The sequence below is a fragment of the Taudactylus pleione genome, unplaced genomic scaffold, assembly GCF_031769625.1.
Source record: "Taudactylus pleione unplaced genomic scaffold, aTauple2 ptg000098l, whole genome shotgun sequence".
NCBI classification, from domain to species: domain Eukaryota; kingdom Metazoa; phylum Chordata; class Amphibia; order Anura; family Myobatrachidae; genus Taudactylus; species Taudactylus pleione.
This window is the reverse complement of record NW_028284500.1, coordinates 991849-1007452: the sequence shown is the minus strand read 5'-3', so window position 1 is coordinate 1007452 and position 15604 is coordinate 991849.

Genomic DNA, 15604 nt, shown 5'->3' with positions numbered 1-15604 from the left:
AAACCATCTAACTCAGTCATTGTAAATCGATAATTGAAATTATGGATCAGACGGATTCTACTTCAAGGTGCTGCCATTTATTACTTGAGTCTGTTTATATTTTGGATTAGGTAAGAACAGCGGGGGAGATATAACATTTGCAGAACCTATTTATAATCTGAATGTTATGCATCAAAAAGCAATAGAAATGCTTCAATCAAAATCTTTAACAAAATTTTGGGACGATCAGCTTTTTTTTCTTTTCATTACATTTTTTTTTAAAGACTTTGAGTTGGTACAGTCATCAATAAAGTACAAGAACAAGAATAACACAGTCAAACATTTAATTGGAGGAAAACAGAGACAAAATCTGGCAAGGTTTAAAAAGTATATACGAGAAACAAAGATTTCCAGCCAATAATGCACCAAACTTGTAATGTGGGTATATGAAGAGGGCAGAGTGGCAATCTGCAGAGGAAGAGGGGAGGGAATAGGAAGGGAGGGCATTAAGGATATAGATCCAGATGGCAGGAACTACAGGGGCGACAAGTAACTTAAGCAAAGGGGGGTTGGAAGCCAACAACCTCAACAGGGGCAGGCCATTGGGCTATGCTAACCACAGATGCCAGACTCAGAGGATGGGGAGCGGTTATCCTTCAAGCCAGGTTCCAGGGTCATTGGACAGTCAAGGAGTCTGCTCTTCCAATCAGTGTACTCAGAGTGGTGCTCATTGCTCTGACCACGGTGCAATCCATCCTGCGGGGTCAGCTGGTAAAAGTCCTTTCGTACAATGCCATGTCTGTGACATCTGTAAACCATCTGAGTGGCACAAAAAGTGCTCCAGCAAAGAAGGAAATGTATTGCATAATGCCATGGGCCAAAAAAAACAGCCCTGCCATCTAAGCAATCTTTGTCCCGAGCGTGGACAATTGGGAGGCATAAAAATGTAAGTTGGATGATGGGCAAGGGTACATGATGGGCATAAACATATACAATAAGTGGGATGATGGGCAAGAAAGGGTAATCCATACTTTTTAACAGTCCTGATTTTGGAGGGCAAGTCCCGCTTTCCGGGCATTGTTCCGCCCGCGGGCTCAGTGTCCCGTGGTGGGTAGCTTCCTCTCACCTGCTGCTATGCTTAGCAAAGCAAGTGGTACACACGGCATCTCTTCACGGGAGAGGGGGTCTAAGGGGTATGCCTAGCAGCTCCTAGACCGCTGGGCATGCCTCAAGCATTATGAAAATAGGGAGCGAAACCACAACCCCTTTTGACAGGCGCGCAAAAAGTCCCTATCTTCTCTTCTGAAAGGTTGGGAGGTATGTGTTAGGCAAAACATATAAGTGGGGTGATGGGCATAATATATATATAGTGGAGTGATGGGCATAAAATATAGTGTGATACTTATTATTTATAAGGTCACTGTTCTGCAGTAACTTGCTGGGATCCTGTAAAGAAATGTATTGTCAAACCTGGTTCCCAGAACAAAACAGTTTGAGAGCCCCTGGCCTAGGTCATTAGGATCTATATCCAGGAGAGTGGTCTTTACATCCAGAGATTTTCCAGCAGCTGGTAGGCTGGTGATATCAACCAGATGTTGACATGATGGCAACCAACGCTGAACCACAAGCAAGACCAATATCACTCCAGGTCCAGGGACAAAAAAGCCTTTTTAACAATTCCATATGATTTTCAGAAAAGTGATGGCTGGCCCCTCTACAGACATTTGCCAGATAGATCTCAGACATTATTAGACAGCAGTGGCATATCTAGGGTGGGTCAAGCGGGGCACGTGCCCTGGGCACCAAGGCAGGACTGACAGAGGGAGGCGCCGACAGTAGCTGAGTGAGCTCCTACATTCTCCTATACAGGCTGACTTGCTCTAACATAAGCCTGTCTAACAGAGGCGTGACTAGGGTTTTTGGAGCCCAGGGCAAATTGAAAAACTGTAAAGTGCAGAGGAGACAGAGGGAGACCGATGATCATTTGCTACTGACGTATGAGTCAGAGCAGTGGGAGGCTAGGAGTGAGCAGCACTTTAATAACCACCTGTACAGCAGCGGTGCTTATATTTTATTATATGTCTTAGTAAATTTGGTGTATTATTATAGACCTGATTAGTGTCCTGTTGACTGTCTCAGTAATACCAGTCAGCAAACAATTCTTCTTACATTAATTTCATCATAGGGTACTGTGTACACCTACACCTGCATCACATCTACTGTACAAACGTGGGAGGAGGAACCACATTGCTGCTTCTGCCCCCAAATATTGCTATAGGGTCCACGATGTAGTGTTCTGCACCTGTCTATTAATTGCATACGTGGCACTTACTAAGACCTGGTTTTATGAAGATGCCATATAGGCCGAGCATGTCAGAGAAGCAGAGCTCCCCAATTTTTACATTATTGGAGCTCATTTGGGACCTGATTTAGAGATGGACACAGTACACACAGCAGTTGCATCTTTGGAAGCAGCTGCTATTGTGTATATAAGCTAATGCTGGAGGAGGCATCATGTGTTAATAGAGTCTAGATGCCTCCTGCATGCTTGTGTGATCCGCTGCTACGTCCTCTGCTTACTCAGAATGGCTGTCTCACATCCATAGCAGAGGACGGTAAATCTGTGTCGGAAATTGCAGACAATGGGTTCGGCACTCCCAGGACATGGGGGCCTCACACTCCAGTTTTCACAAATTCTGACCAGCGCCACCCCCTCCCCACCCCCAAGTGGCTGCCATCTGTAAATCAGGCTGTGACTTAGGGACGCTGTGGGCAACGACGCAGGACCTGTTCTGCACATGCGCAGAACAGGTCATGAGCATGGCAGTCTCCTCGCCATCTGGCTTGTACGCAAACCATTGGAAATGAGCATCTCTCCTAATCTGTCAGGGCCTCTCCATGACCATCTCTCCTAAGACTCCAGGGCCTCTCCATGATCATCTCTCCTAGGATGCCAGGGCCTCTCCATGAGCATCTCTCCTAAGACGCCACGGCCTCTCCATGAGCATCTCTCCTAAGACGCCAGGGCCTCTCCATGAGCATCTCTCCTAAGACGCCAGGGCCTCTCCATGAGCATCTCTCCTAAGACGCCAGGGCCTCTCCATGAGCATCTCTCCTAAGATGCCAGGGCCTCTCCATGAGCATCTCTCCTAAGATGCCAGGGCCTCTTCATGAGCATCTCTCCTACGATGCCAGGGCTTCGTGAGCCTCCTAAGATGCCAGGGCCTCTCTGTGGGCATCTCTCCTAAGACGCCAGGGCCTCTCCATGATCATCTCTCCTAGGATGCCAGGGCCTCTCCATGAGCATCTCTCCTAAGATGCCAGGGCCTCTTCATGAGCATCTCTCCTACGATGCCAGGGCTTCGTGAGCCTCCTAAGATGCCAGGGCCTCTCTGTGGGCATCTCTCCTAAGACTCCAGGGCCTCTCCATGATCATCTCTCCTAGGATGCCAGGGCCTCTCCATGAGCATCTCTCCTAAGACGCCAGGGCCTCTCCATGAGCATCTCTCCTAAGACGCCAGGGCCTCTCCATGAGCATCTCTCCTAAGACGCCAGGGCCTCTCCATGAGCATCTCTCCTAAGACGCCAGGGCCTCTCCTTGAGCATCTCTCCTAAGACGCCAGGGCCTCTTCATGAGCATCTCTCCTACGATGCCAGGGCTTCTCCGTGAGCCTCCTAAAATGCCAGGGCCTCTCTGTGGGCATCTCTCCTAAGACGCCAGGGCCTCTCCGTGGGCATCTCTCCTAAGACGCCAGGGCCTCTCCATGAGCATCTCTCCTAAGACGCCTCTCCGTGAGCATCTCTCCTAAGACGCCAGGGCCTCTCCATGAGCATCTCTTCTAAGACGCCAGGGCCTCTCCATGAGCATCTCTCCTAAGATGCCAGGGCCTCTCCTTGAGCATCTCTCCTAAGACGCCAGGGCCTCTTCATGAGCATCTCTCCTAAGACGCCAGGGCCTCTCCATGAGCATCTCTCCTAAGACGCCAGGGCCTCTCCGTGAGCATCTCTCCTAAGACGCCAGGGCCTCTCCGTGAGCATCTCTTCTAAGACGCCAGGGCCTCTCCATGAGCATCTCTCCTAAGACGCCAGGGCCTCTCCATGAGCATCTCTTCTAAGACGCCAGGGCCAGTGGTAAACGCAGGATTTCTAGAGGGGGGGTTCCAAATGCTTGATTTTAGAGTGAGTGTGGCCTGTCCACGAAGAGGGCATAATTAGCAATTATCCATCTTTAATACGTTACATACAAAGTGTATTGTGTGTCATAATCCCAGCATATACAGGACCAGAAATTACAGTAAGTCATTAGATGCGGCAGTAGGTCCATCCTGCCTGAGCTGAATGTTTTTATGTCAGATGTGGGCACTATTCCAGAGCATTGGAGCAAGTCCGGGAGTGTGAGAGAGCAGCAGAAGAACCTAGCACTGCCCTGGACTTATATGTACATATCGGTCTCCTTATGTACTGGATAGTGTATTATTATACAGTATTAATAATTAGCCCTATAGATGGTCTATAGCAGTGCACCCCTAACAGTGCATGTTTTCCACATCTCCTAGTTGGTGCACAGGTATATTTATTACTGGCTGACACATTGTAAAAGATCCACAGGTGGTGTTATTTCATTTGTGATACTGAGAGCAACATGCAACACCAGTAACATTCTATTATATTACTATTTCTATTGTGGTCATGGTGTTGGCTGGGGAGGGGGGTTTCCAGGCAGACGGAAACCCCCCTGCATTTGCCTGAGGGCCTCTCCATGAGCATCTCTCCTAGGACGCCAGGGCCTCTCCTGAGGCTCACTTGTCCCAGGGCCGGCGCTAGGTTTCTCTGCGCCTAGCACCGTTCTGTGCTGCACTATTGCCCCTTCCCTCTCCCAATTTTCCCCCTGAGCATATACCAATAATGTCAGCGGGTAGATGGAGGGCGGGTTTTACCGGTGCTGGGCGGTGGTGAGCACCTCTAAATTAATGTTCAGGCAGGGTGCAGGGCTGCCGCCTTCAGGCTACGGCGCTCCAGGCGAAGGCCCTGCTAGCCCGTGCCTTGAGCCACCACCGGACATGCCTGCGTTTTTCTACTCACTGTCTGTTACCTCCCCCAAATGCTGACTACCTGTCAATCACTTTGCTAATAAATCCACGCTATGCCCGCCGTCTCAATCCTTTGCCGTGTGTGTACAGTGCGGCTTTGACACATGCGCAGTGGCAAAAAAATCACTTCACTGCGTCCAACATCGAGACTGCGTGCTTCTCTGAATCAGGCCCTCAGTGTGTACAATGGGGGGAAATCCCTAAGTGATGTGCTATAAACACCACAACGAAGACCAGCCTCCTATCCCTGCCATAACGGGTTCTGGTTTTACCTTCTGATATTTTTTTTTTAACTATCTCCTGAGAGAGGGAACATTGGGGCTTTTGTTATTACGTGTTACTTGTGCGGGAAGTTTTCTATTATATTGTGCAAATTAATATGTTTCTCCAACGAATTGGGTCTGATTAAAAGTATAAACCTCTGGCGCAGACGCATATTTGCACTCTCTACAGTAATATAATATAATAATAGTCCATTTGTAATAATATTAATAATAATTATTATTCTTAGCAGGAAGCATGCCTAGAGGGTTAAAAAGAGAAACACGCATACACAGTTTTCAAACACATTGTAAAAGAATAAATTAACCAATAAACTTTAAAAATTATCTACATTATCTATCCTTCTTCTTTCTTGCTCGTCATAGACAAAATGGGATGCAAGTGACTATACTCAGGAGTTACCTCCTTTACCACCAACCAATCACTAGCAAGCCACTGAGGGGAGACGCTTGTGATTGGCTGGTGGTTATAGTAGATACCATGTAATCCTACATTTTGCACCTTTCGTTCTAAGAGGCCGTTTTGCCCTTCATAGGGATCCTCTATTGTGTTTTTTATTTTGAATACTAATACATTACAAACCTTTAATCATGGCATAAATAAATTCAATATTAATACAATGTATTTATTTTTACAGATGAGATGTAGCAAGGGTTGGAAATGTAGGGAGCTGGGGTGTTGTGGGGCTATACAGAAATAATGTCCTGCATAAGCTTTGATTTTCTCCGCAGGGGTGGCCAAGCTCGGTCCCCAAAGACCCCTAACAGTTCCGGTTTTCCCAATCTCCTGGCTGGTGAACAAATGTATACATTAATAAAGAAGCCCATACATCTAGCCGCATTTGCGGTAATTTCCTGTTCTGCTGACGGTGGGGTTGGAAAATCTGGAATATTCGACATGTTGAAAAATCAAAATTTCCCCAAATCACGACCCGAAAATAGTGGGATTCGGTGAGTCAGGGATTTTTCACATGTTAAATTTCCCCGATCTGCTCTCGGATCGCCGATCATCAATGTGATTGGATCGGCAGAACAGGGAATTACCAAGGAGATGTATGGGCCACTTGACTATGCACGCCCACGAAACGGTGTTTAAACGGTCAGACACAAATGCGTTTTTCTAACCTCCCCCCGCTACACACCCAAACCCTGACTACCTGTCACTTACTTTGCAAGTGGGTCCCCTGTGCCTGCAAGATTGTAATGCAATCACTGCACGTGGCCAGTGCGGCATTCGTGCCTGCGCATTAGCAAACAATTGCTCATTCTGCGGTTAAATCGCCATGGCGTCCGTCTCTGAATCAGACCCCAAGTTTGGTCACCCCTGTTTTTACAGAACCATAAGGCAGCCGTTGACAGATGGGGGCCTGCGGATAGCAGTATCCTGTCCCCATTTTTAATAGAAATTTAAACTGACAATGAACTTCAGTTTCCTGTAGTAATATTACTGACCACTGGGTGGCGCTGCTGTTCCTTCTCTAACTCTCCGTAAGAGCTGCAGTGACAGTAAATAAATGGGTTCTGACTGCCAGCTGAGAGCAGTCAGTGTATCACAGAGAGAGAGACTAGAGACTGACACTACACACTATTTATTCCCCTCACTACAGTACTAAAGTGCACGGCTGCCCTCCTCTCACAATCTGCTGCAAACTATTATAATTTCCTTACTTAATGATACTTATTATCAACACTCTGAGCCTGCCAAGGCGTCTTTTTACTGAACTTTAGGCTTTTCTTCTATTATTATGTAGAATGTTACAGTCTGGTTAAGAAAACAAACTGTAAGGGAATATAACTTCTTCCAGAGCCATAAGGAGAGGAGCCTGGGGAAACTGACTGAATCTTCGTTAGGAGCCTATTATTATGCTAATGATGGGGTACAGGACGGCCCCCGATAATTAACATTCTGACTCTGCGCAAGGACCGGAGCAATCCACATTGCTCCGATGCAGAGACAGCTGATCCATAGATCATAGGGAAGGAGCGGGGGTGCGGGTACAAACTCCATCTGAAGATGGCGAATGTTCCCACAGTCAGGCTTACAAAATATTGTATTTTTGTAGCTTGATGAATTGAGGTTCCCCATACTAGTGTATGGGGACAGCGGGACAGATGGGGGCTGAAAGCTAAGCAGGAGATATCAGTGATATCTCCTGCATTACTATTATAATGAATGGCCCTGATACTTATTTATACAAAAGTAGGTGAAAATTAACATTTTCACCTGCTTTTGTATAATAGACCCCATAGTAGTAACACTATCATACTTAACACAGTATATAGACATAGGACATTACCAGGGCCTTAACTAAGGGTGGGCGTGCGATGCCCCAAGGTCCCTGCATCTGGCTAGCAGGGTTACTGGATTGGCACCCTGCAGCCAGTATTGCTGCTGAAGTGCTGCCCGAAACGCTGAGGATGCACAGCCGTCCGGAGCATCCTGAGGATGCACAGCCATCCGGAGTGTCCTGAGGATGCACAGTCGTCCAGAGTGTCCTGAGGATGCACAGTCGTCCAGAGTGTCCTGAGGATGCACAGCCATCCGGAGTGTCCTGAGGATGCACAGTCGTCCAGAGTGTCCTGAGGATGCACAGTCGTCCAGAGTGTCCTGAGGATGCACAGCCATCCGGAGTGTCCTGAGGATGCACAGTCGTCCAGAGTGTCCTGAGGATGCACAGTCGTCCGGAGTGTCCTGAGGATGCACAGTCGTCTGGAGTGTCCTGAGGATGCACAGCCGTCCGGAGTTCCTGAGGATGCACAGCCGTCCGGAGCGTCCTGAGGATGCACAGTCGTCCAGAGTGTCCTGAGGATGCACAGTCGTCCAGAGTGTCCTGAGGATGCACAGCCATCCGGAGTGTCCTGAGGATGCACAGTCGTCCAGAGTGTCCTGAGGATGCACAGTCGTCCGGAGTGTCCTGAGGATGCACAGTCGTCTGGAGTGTCCTGAGGATGCACAGCCGTCCGGAGTTCCTGAGGATGCACAGCCGTCCGGAGCGTCCTGAGGATTGCACAGCCATCCGGAGTTCCTGAGGATGCACAGCCGTCCGGAGTTCCTGAGGATGCACAGCCGTCCTGGAGCGTATGGAGGATGCACAGCCGTCCGGAGCATCCTGAGGATGCACAGCCAATCGGAGGGTCCAGAGGATGCACAGCCGTCCGGAGTGTCCTGAGGATGCACAGTCGTCCGGAGTGTCCTGAGGATGCACAGTCGTCTGGAGTGTCCTGAGGATGCACAGCCGTCCGGAGTTCCTGAGGATGCACAGCCGTCTGGAGCGTCCTGAGGATTGCACAGCCATCCGGAGTTCCTGAGGATGCACAGCCGTCCGGAGTTCCTGAGGATGCACAGCCGTCCTGGAGCGTATGGAGGATGCACAGCCGTCCGGAGCATCCTGAGGATGCACAGCCAATCGGAGGGTCCAGAGGATGCACAGCCGTCCGGAGCGTCCTGAGGATGCACAGTCGCCCGAAGCTTCCTGAGGATGCACAGCCGTCCTGGAGCGTATGGAGGATGCACAGCCATCCGGAGCGTCCTGAGGATGCACAGCCGTCCGGAGCGTCCTGAGGATGCACAGCCGTCCGGAGTGACCTGAGGATGCACAGTCGCCCGAAGCTTCCTGAGGATGCACAGCCGTCCTGGAGCGTATGGAGGATGCACAGCCATCCAGAGCGTCCTGAGGATGCACAGCCGTCCGGAGCGTCCTGAGGATGCACAGCCGTCCGGAGCGTCCTGAGGATGCACAGCCGTCCGGAGCGTACAGAGGATGCACAGCCGTCCGGAGCGTACAGAGGATGCACAGCCGTCCGGAGCGTACAGAGGATGCACAGCCGTCCGGAGCGTCCAGAGGATGCACAGCCGTCCGGAGCGTCCTGAGAATGCACAGCCGTCCTGGAGCGTATGGAGGATGCACCGCCGTCCGGAGCGTCCTGAGGATGCACAACCGTCCGGAGCATCCTGAAGATGCTGTGGGTAGGCAGTGCTGTTCTTCCGGACGGCTGGCGGACCCGCCACTTCAGCATTACGTCATGCACTCAGGGGCGTGGCCAGCACAGGGCGCCGTAAATAAAAATAAAACAGATAAACCCCGAGTACATCTAGAGAAAGAAAAAAAAAAATCTCATATAATCAATTTGTATTCATTGAATTTGCTCCCATAGGACTTGAGTGGCATAATTTCCACAGTTCAATTCCCGTCATGTGTCCTATCTGTGCTGTAATCATTAGCACTGTCTATCTGTGCTGTATCTACACTAGGCTGTCTGAGATATATTGATCTGCAACCAGTCCCAGCAGTAGCTGCTAGAGAACGCTCTGACAATGTACAGCTGTGTTGGGTCTGAGCTACCATGATCAGTGACGCCTAGTACTCCATGCAGTGAAAGTCCAGTTCAGTACTGGGTATTAACCTTATGGACCCTAGTGAACAGGGAAAAGACAAAGATTAATGATTATAATTGTGAATCTTGTGATATTTTTGTAGTATATTTTATCCATCAATGGAAATGTATAGAAGAGCTGGTAAAGGAACAAAAATCACACATTTGAGAATAATCTCTTACACACCTCTATTATGCAACAAGGAACTCTGCAATAATTGTTTCTTACCTCTCATTTACTGTACATATGATGCCACTGGCTGTATGAAATGATCATAAAAAGAAATCAATAAAAAAAATATCCTAAAACCTCTTCCCTGTATGATACTGTTTTTTTTTTTTTTTTTTTTTTAGAAGTTATACAGTATTTTAATATTGTCAACTTTATTTATTTATTTTTTTTTTTTTCATCATTAAATTTTTATTGAATATAGTACAAAATTTTTATGGGGTACAGAAAGAGAAAAAAAGAAAAAAAAAAAGGGGGGGGAACATACATAAAATAAAAGGATGTGGCAGTACACTTGAAGACATCAAACAAACAAAAAAAAAAAAAAAAAAAAAAAGGAACCAATAAAGGAACCATAGCTGCCTGAACATGTACTTAGATGTGCTAGTCCCGCTCTGGAGTCTCATTTAGATCAAAAGGAGAGGCACCCTGAGGAACCGGAGAGGGTAGGGATAGGGGTGGCGGTCCTCCATTTGTGACATACAGATACCAAGGATACCATTTTACAGTAGGGGATGAAATAGTCATAGAGTGAGGAGCCTCCCTCGTCTCCATTTCAAAATGGGATTGTGTTTTAGTTATGACTTTGGCAAATGGGGGAGGGGAAGGGGATTTCCAACTCTGAGCGATAGTAGCTTTAGCAGAAATCAGAATATGGCCAAGAACATATCGGTCAGATTTGGGTACAGAGATTGGGTACCAGTGGAGAAGGGCGAGGGAAGGATCTGGGATTAAGGTGAGACCCAGGACATCTTTAATAAGATTGAACACTTCCTCCCAAAAGGGGCGTATTACAGGGCAATCCCAGAAGACATGAAAAATAGATCCTTCAGAATGACAGAGACGCCAACAGAACTTTGAGACTGTAGGCCAAATTTTATGCAATCTAGAGGGTGTCAAATATAATCTATTTAAAAGTTTTACATACATCTCAATATGGTTAGTGCATTTAGATATAGAGAAGGTAGAGAAATAGATAGTCTCCCATTGGGAGAAGGTAAAGGTACGTTGAAGATCTGCCTCCCACCGGAGCTGAGCAGGGGACTTAACCGTCGGGGCTATGGGGGAGAGTACGGAATACCAAAAAGATATTGCACCCCTAGAGGAGGGGTTATTAAATTTACTCAGAATTAGATGTGGTGGAGTCTGGAATACGGTAGGGCCGGTGTTCATCAGAGCATACCAATGTGTGAGTTGGAGATAGTAAAACCAGGCTGATGATCCCAATGGGTACTTAATGCACAAATCTGTGTATGATATTAAAGAGGACGGGGAAAGAAAGTCTGCGAAAGACACCATGCCCAAGGACATCCAGTAGGACAAATTGAGATTAGGCAAGATCCTGCTCAGCGCCCGAAGGGAAACATTTCTGGTAGGTAAGGCAAAATCGAAATGGGCCAAGAGACTGTTATCCCAAACTTTTAAAGTGTCCAATATTGTTTTAGGGAATAAAGGGGGTTGTGGTCGCAATCTATAAGGTATCCATAAAAGGTCAGGGAGGGGAAAGTGCCGCAGGAGTGCATGCTCCAGATCAACCCAGGGTTTGACTGCAGGAGGGAGAGACCAGTCACATATTTGAGAAAGAAGGGCCGCTTCATGATATCTAGTCAGGTCAGGGAGATTAAGGCCTCCCTGAGGTTTAGGACGAACCATGCGACTATAAGCCATTTTATGAGCTTTGCCTTTCCAGATATATGAAACCATCAAGCGGCGCATCTGTTGCAGTAGCCTCCCTGGGACATCATATGGAATAGCACGGAATAGGTACATCAGTTTTGGTAAGAGCATCATTTTGAACGCCGCTATACGGCCCAACCAGGAGATCTCGTGGCTCATCCAGGCAGTGGCTAGAGAGGACAATTGCAGCAAAAGGGGAGCATAATTTTCAGTAAAGACACCATCAATAGAGGAAGGTATATTAATTCCCAAATAGGATAGGGAAGACTTTTTCCAAATAAAAGGATAACGACTCTTTAATGATCGTAAATAAGAAGGTGAAATATTAATAGGTAAAGCTTCAGTTTTTGTAACATTCAATTTATAATAGGATGCTGCGCTGTAAGTATCTAAAATGCCTTGGAGCGATGGCAGCGAAATCTCCGGGTCGGTGACAAACAACAAAACGTCATCTGCAAACAGACATAACTTATGGGAGGTATCATAAACAGAGAGCCCTGGGAACTCAGATGATTGTCGAATCTTTTGCGCAAGAGGTTCTATGGCCAACACGTATATTAGTGGAGAGAGTGGGCACCCCTGTCTTGTGCCGTTAGAGATTGAGAAGGGTGAGGAGAGAAATCCATTACTAAAGACACGAGCAGAGGGATCAGAGTAAAGGGCATTAATGGATCGGAGAATATCGCCCCGAAATCCATACCGATGTAAAACCTGACGCATATAGTCCCAGTGAAGCCGATCAAACGCCTTCTCAGCGTCAAGGGATAAAAGAAGGCATTGTCCCTTATTGAACGATACCCATTCCACTAAATCCAAAACCCTTCGGGTGTTATCAGGAGCCTGGCGCCCATGGACAAACCCAACTTGATCAGGATGTATCAGACGGGGGAGCAGTGGGTTTAAACGATTGGCGATTAATTTAGCAAAAATTTTCACATCCGTATTAAGGAGCGCGATGGGTCTATAATTTTTACTCTCAGAGGGGTCTTTACCAGGCTTCGGGATGGTGACTATTTGAGCTTCTACCATTTCGGGTGGGAAGGATCCAATATCGGAAGCTTCCGTAAATAAATTTAGCAAAATTGGGGAGAGGGCTTCAGTAAATACAGAGTAAAAGGAGTTTGAAAAGCCATCAGGACCAGGGGCTTTGTCCCTGGGTAGTTTCTGAATGACTTCCTGAATTTCCTTCAAGGACCAAGGGGCGTTCAGAGACTCCAGGTCGTCCGCATCCAGGGAGGGAAAAGATAGGTTATCTAAGAAAGAGGATATAACAGTAGCTGAAGGTTGGGGGATTGAGGGATCCTCACGTAGATTATATAATTTTGCATAATAATCCGAAAATAAATTGGCAATGTCAAGAGGATTAAGGCATTTCGCTCCCGAGGGGGTTAATAAACATTTAATTCTATTGCGAGCTTGCTGGCCCCTCAGCTTCCGGGCTAGTAGGCGGGAGGCTTTATTACCGGCCGTATAGAACTTGTGTCGTAAACGTGAAAAAGCCGCCGGCATACGTGAGATAAAGAGCTTTTGGAGTTGCGTTCGCACTTCTTGGAGTTGTTTGCGCAATGCTCTAGTGGGATGATTTTGATTTTGGGACTCTAAGGACCGAAGGGACGTTTCCAGATTATTCTGTAATTCACGAGAGCGAGCCTTAAATTGAGCTCCTTTTTGAATGGAAGTACCACGGAGTACTGCTTTTAAGGCACACCAATGTGTGAAAACAGAAGTATCGGTAGGGGAATTAGTTTGAATATATAATTTAAGAGAATCTGTTAGGGCCTGCCGAGTCTCTGAGTCTTTTAATTGATACTCAGGAAGGCGCCAGGGACGCTTAGAGGAAATGTGTTTGCCTATACTCCAAATCCACAGGACAGGCGCGTGGTCAGACCAAGCAATAGGGAGGATTTTAACCTTTTTAGTAGATTGTAGAGTTCGTTTATCCAGAAGGACTAAATCGATTCTGGAGTAACTATTGTGGACCGAAGAGTAAAAGGTATAATCCCTCTCATCAGGTAGATAAGTACGCCAAGCGTCATACAAATCATATTCCGCCAATAATTTCTTAAAGGCCAGCGATGGGCCCGTTACACGAGGGGAAGAGGAATGTCCCTGCGGCGAGGACCTGTCTAGTTTAGGATCGAGGACTAAATTAAAGTCACCCAGCAAAATGAGAGCACCTTGTCTAACTTTAGATATTTCCTCAAAGGTGTCTCGTAAAAAGGGAACCTGTCGGGAATTGGGGGCATATAAAGATACTAAAGTAACTAAAGTCTCCTCAACTTTCCCAATGAGAATAAGAAACCTGCCATTCCCATCTTCCACTTTCCTATGTAATTCAAATGGAGTGTTAACATGGAACAGTATAGCAACTCCATTACGTTTGAGAGGGCTTTTAGCAGTATAACATACAGGGTATCTATGATCCTTAAATACGGGGGGGGCTGAGGATGAGAAGTGTGTCTCCTGGAGAGCTACAATATTAGCCTTATGATGATGAAAAGTAGAAAGAGCCAAGCGTCTCTTTTGTGGGGAATTAAGCCCCTTGACATTTAGCGAAAGAACCTTAACCATTGGGACATTGAAAACAGTGCATAATGTAAGCTCCTCCAAGTATACATGTCAGACAGCAGCAAAACAAAAAGGAAAAGTTACAGATGTACATAAAAAAAAAAAAGAAGAAGGAGAAAAATAAAAAACAAAGGTAAAAAAGAAAAATAGAGAACCCAAAAGGCCCGGTATATCGGGCCACAGTAGTTGCCGTGAGAAAACAATACGGCAACATGGTTAACATGTGGGGCGGGTCGTGACAATACCCATCCCTGAGACCTATTATGAGACATAATATAAACATATAATGATATAACATATTTACCTACCCCTCTCCATCCTAACAACAGGGAGATAGTCCCAATACATATTATGATGGAAAAGAGGATAGGAGGAGGGGAAAGGGATTATTGTAGTCAAACAGTAAACCACTTATTGTAAACAAAACAATACACAGAAGTTGTAAATAAACAACAGACCTTTACACCAGTAAGTTCTTATGAAACGACATAACATGAAACGACTGCAAAAGAAATCCAAATCTGTATCTATGAAAGAAACAGAGTTCTGACGTTGGGAAAAAAGAAAAATGGAAGGGATTTCAGAAAAGGCAGCAAAAATCGGCTTCATCCCACTCGAGACCACTCCGATTGGATAGGGAGAGCTTGTGAAGGTGTAGGGATCGAGACCGGAATCTCCCATTCTGATAGTAATTTAACGCCAGCTTCCGGGGAAGAGATTACAAATGTCGAGCCATCTTTTCGTACTAGGAGCTTCACCGGGAACCCCCATCTATACTGGATGTCGTTATCCCGAAGCGCCTTCGTAAGAGGTTGGAATGTCCTCCGTGTATTTATAGTATGAATCGAGAAATCAGGAAACAACTGTAGGTTATTAAGGACTTCCACATCTGTCGAATCACGTGCCGCCCTGAGTATCTCTTCTTTGATGTGAAAGAAGTGAAGTCGCAGGAGAACGTCTCTGGGAGAACCTGCTGGAGCTGAGCGGGGCTTAGGTAGGCGATGAATGCGGTCGATCAATAAGTCCCGAACTTCTACAGATGGCAATAGCTTCTGAAAGATATTTAAAGCAAAGGACTGAAGTTCTGAATTTGATACCGATTCCGGGACGCCTCTAATTTTAACGTTGTTCCTCCGGGATCTATCTTCTAAATCTGCCAATTTGTTTTTGACCGCCGTCAACTCCGTAAGGACCGAATTGTGAGAGGTTAGAAGGTCATTATGCGAGGAGACTAGTTCTTGCATCTTAGTCTCCAAGTTATTCGTGCGGTCTCCAATACCTGTCACTTCAGTAGTGAGTTGCTTAATAGACACTTGAAAGTCAGAGGTAAGGTCCGTGCGGAATGCCTGAAGCATTTGGTGAAGAGTGCGGACAGTAAGCGGAGCATCAGCAGAAATATCAAGGTT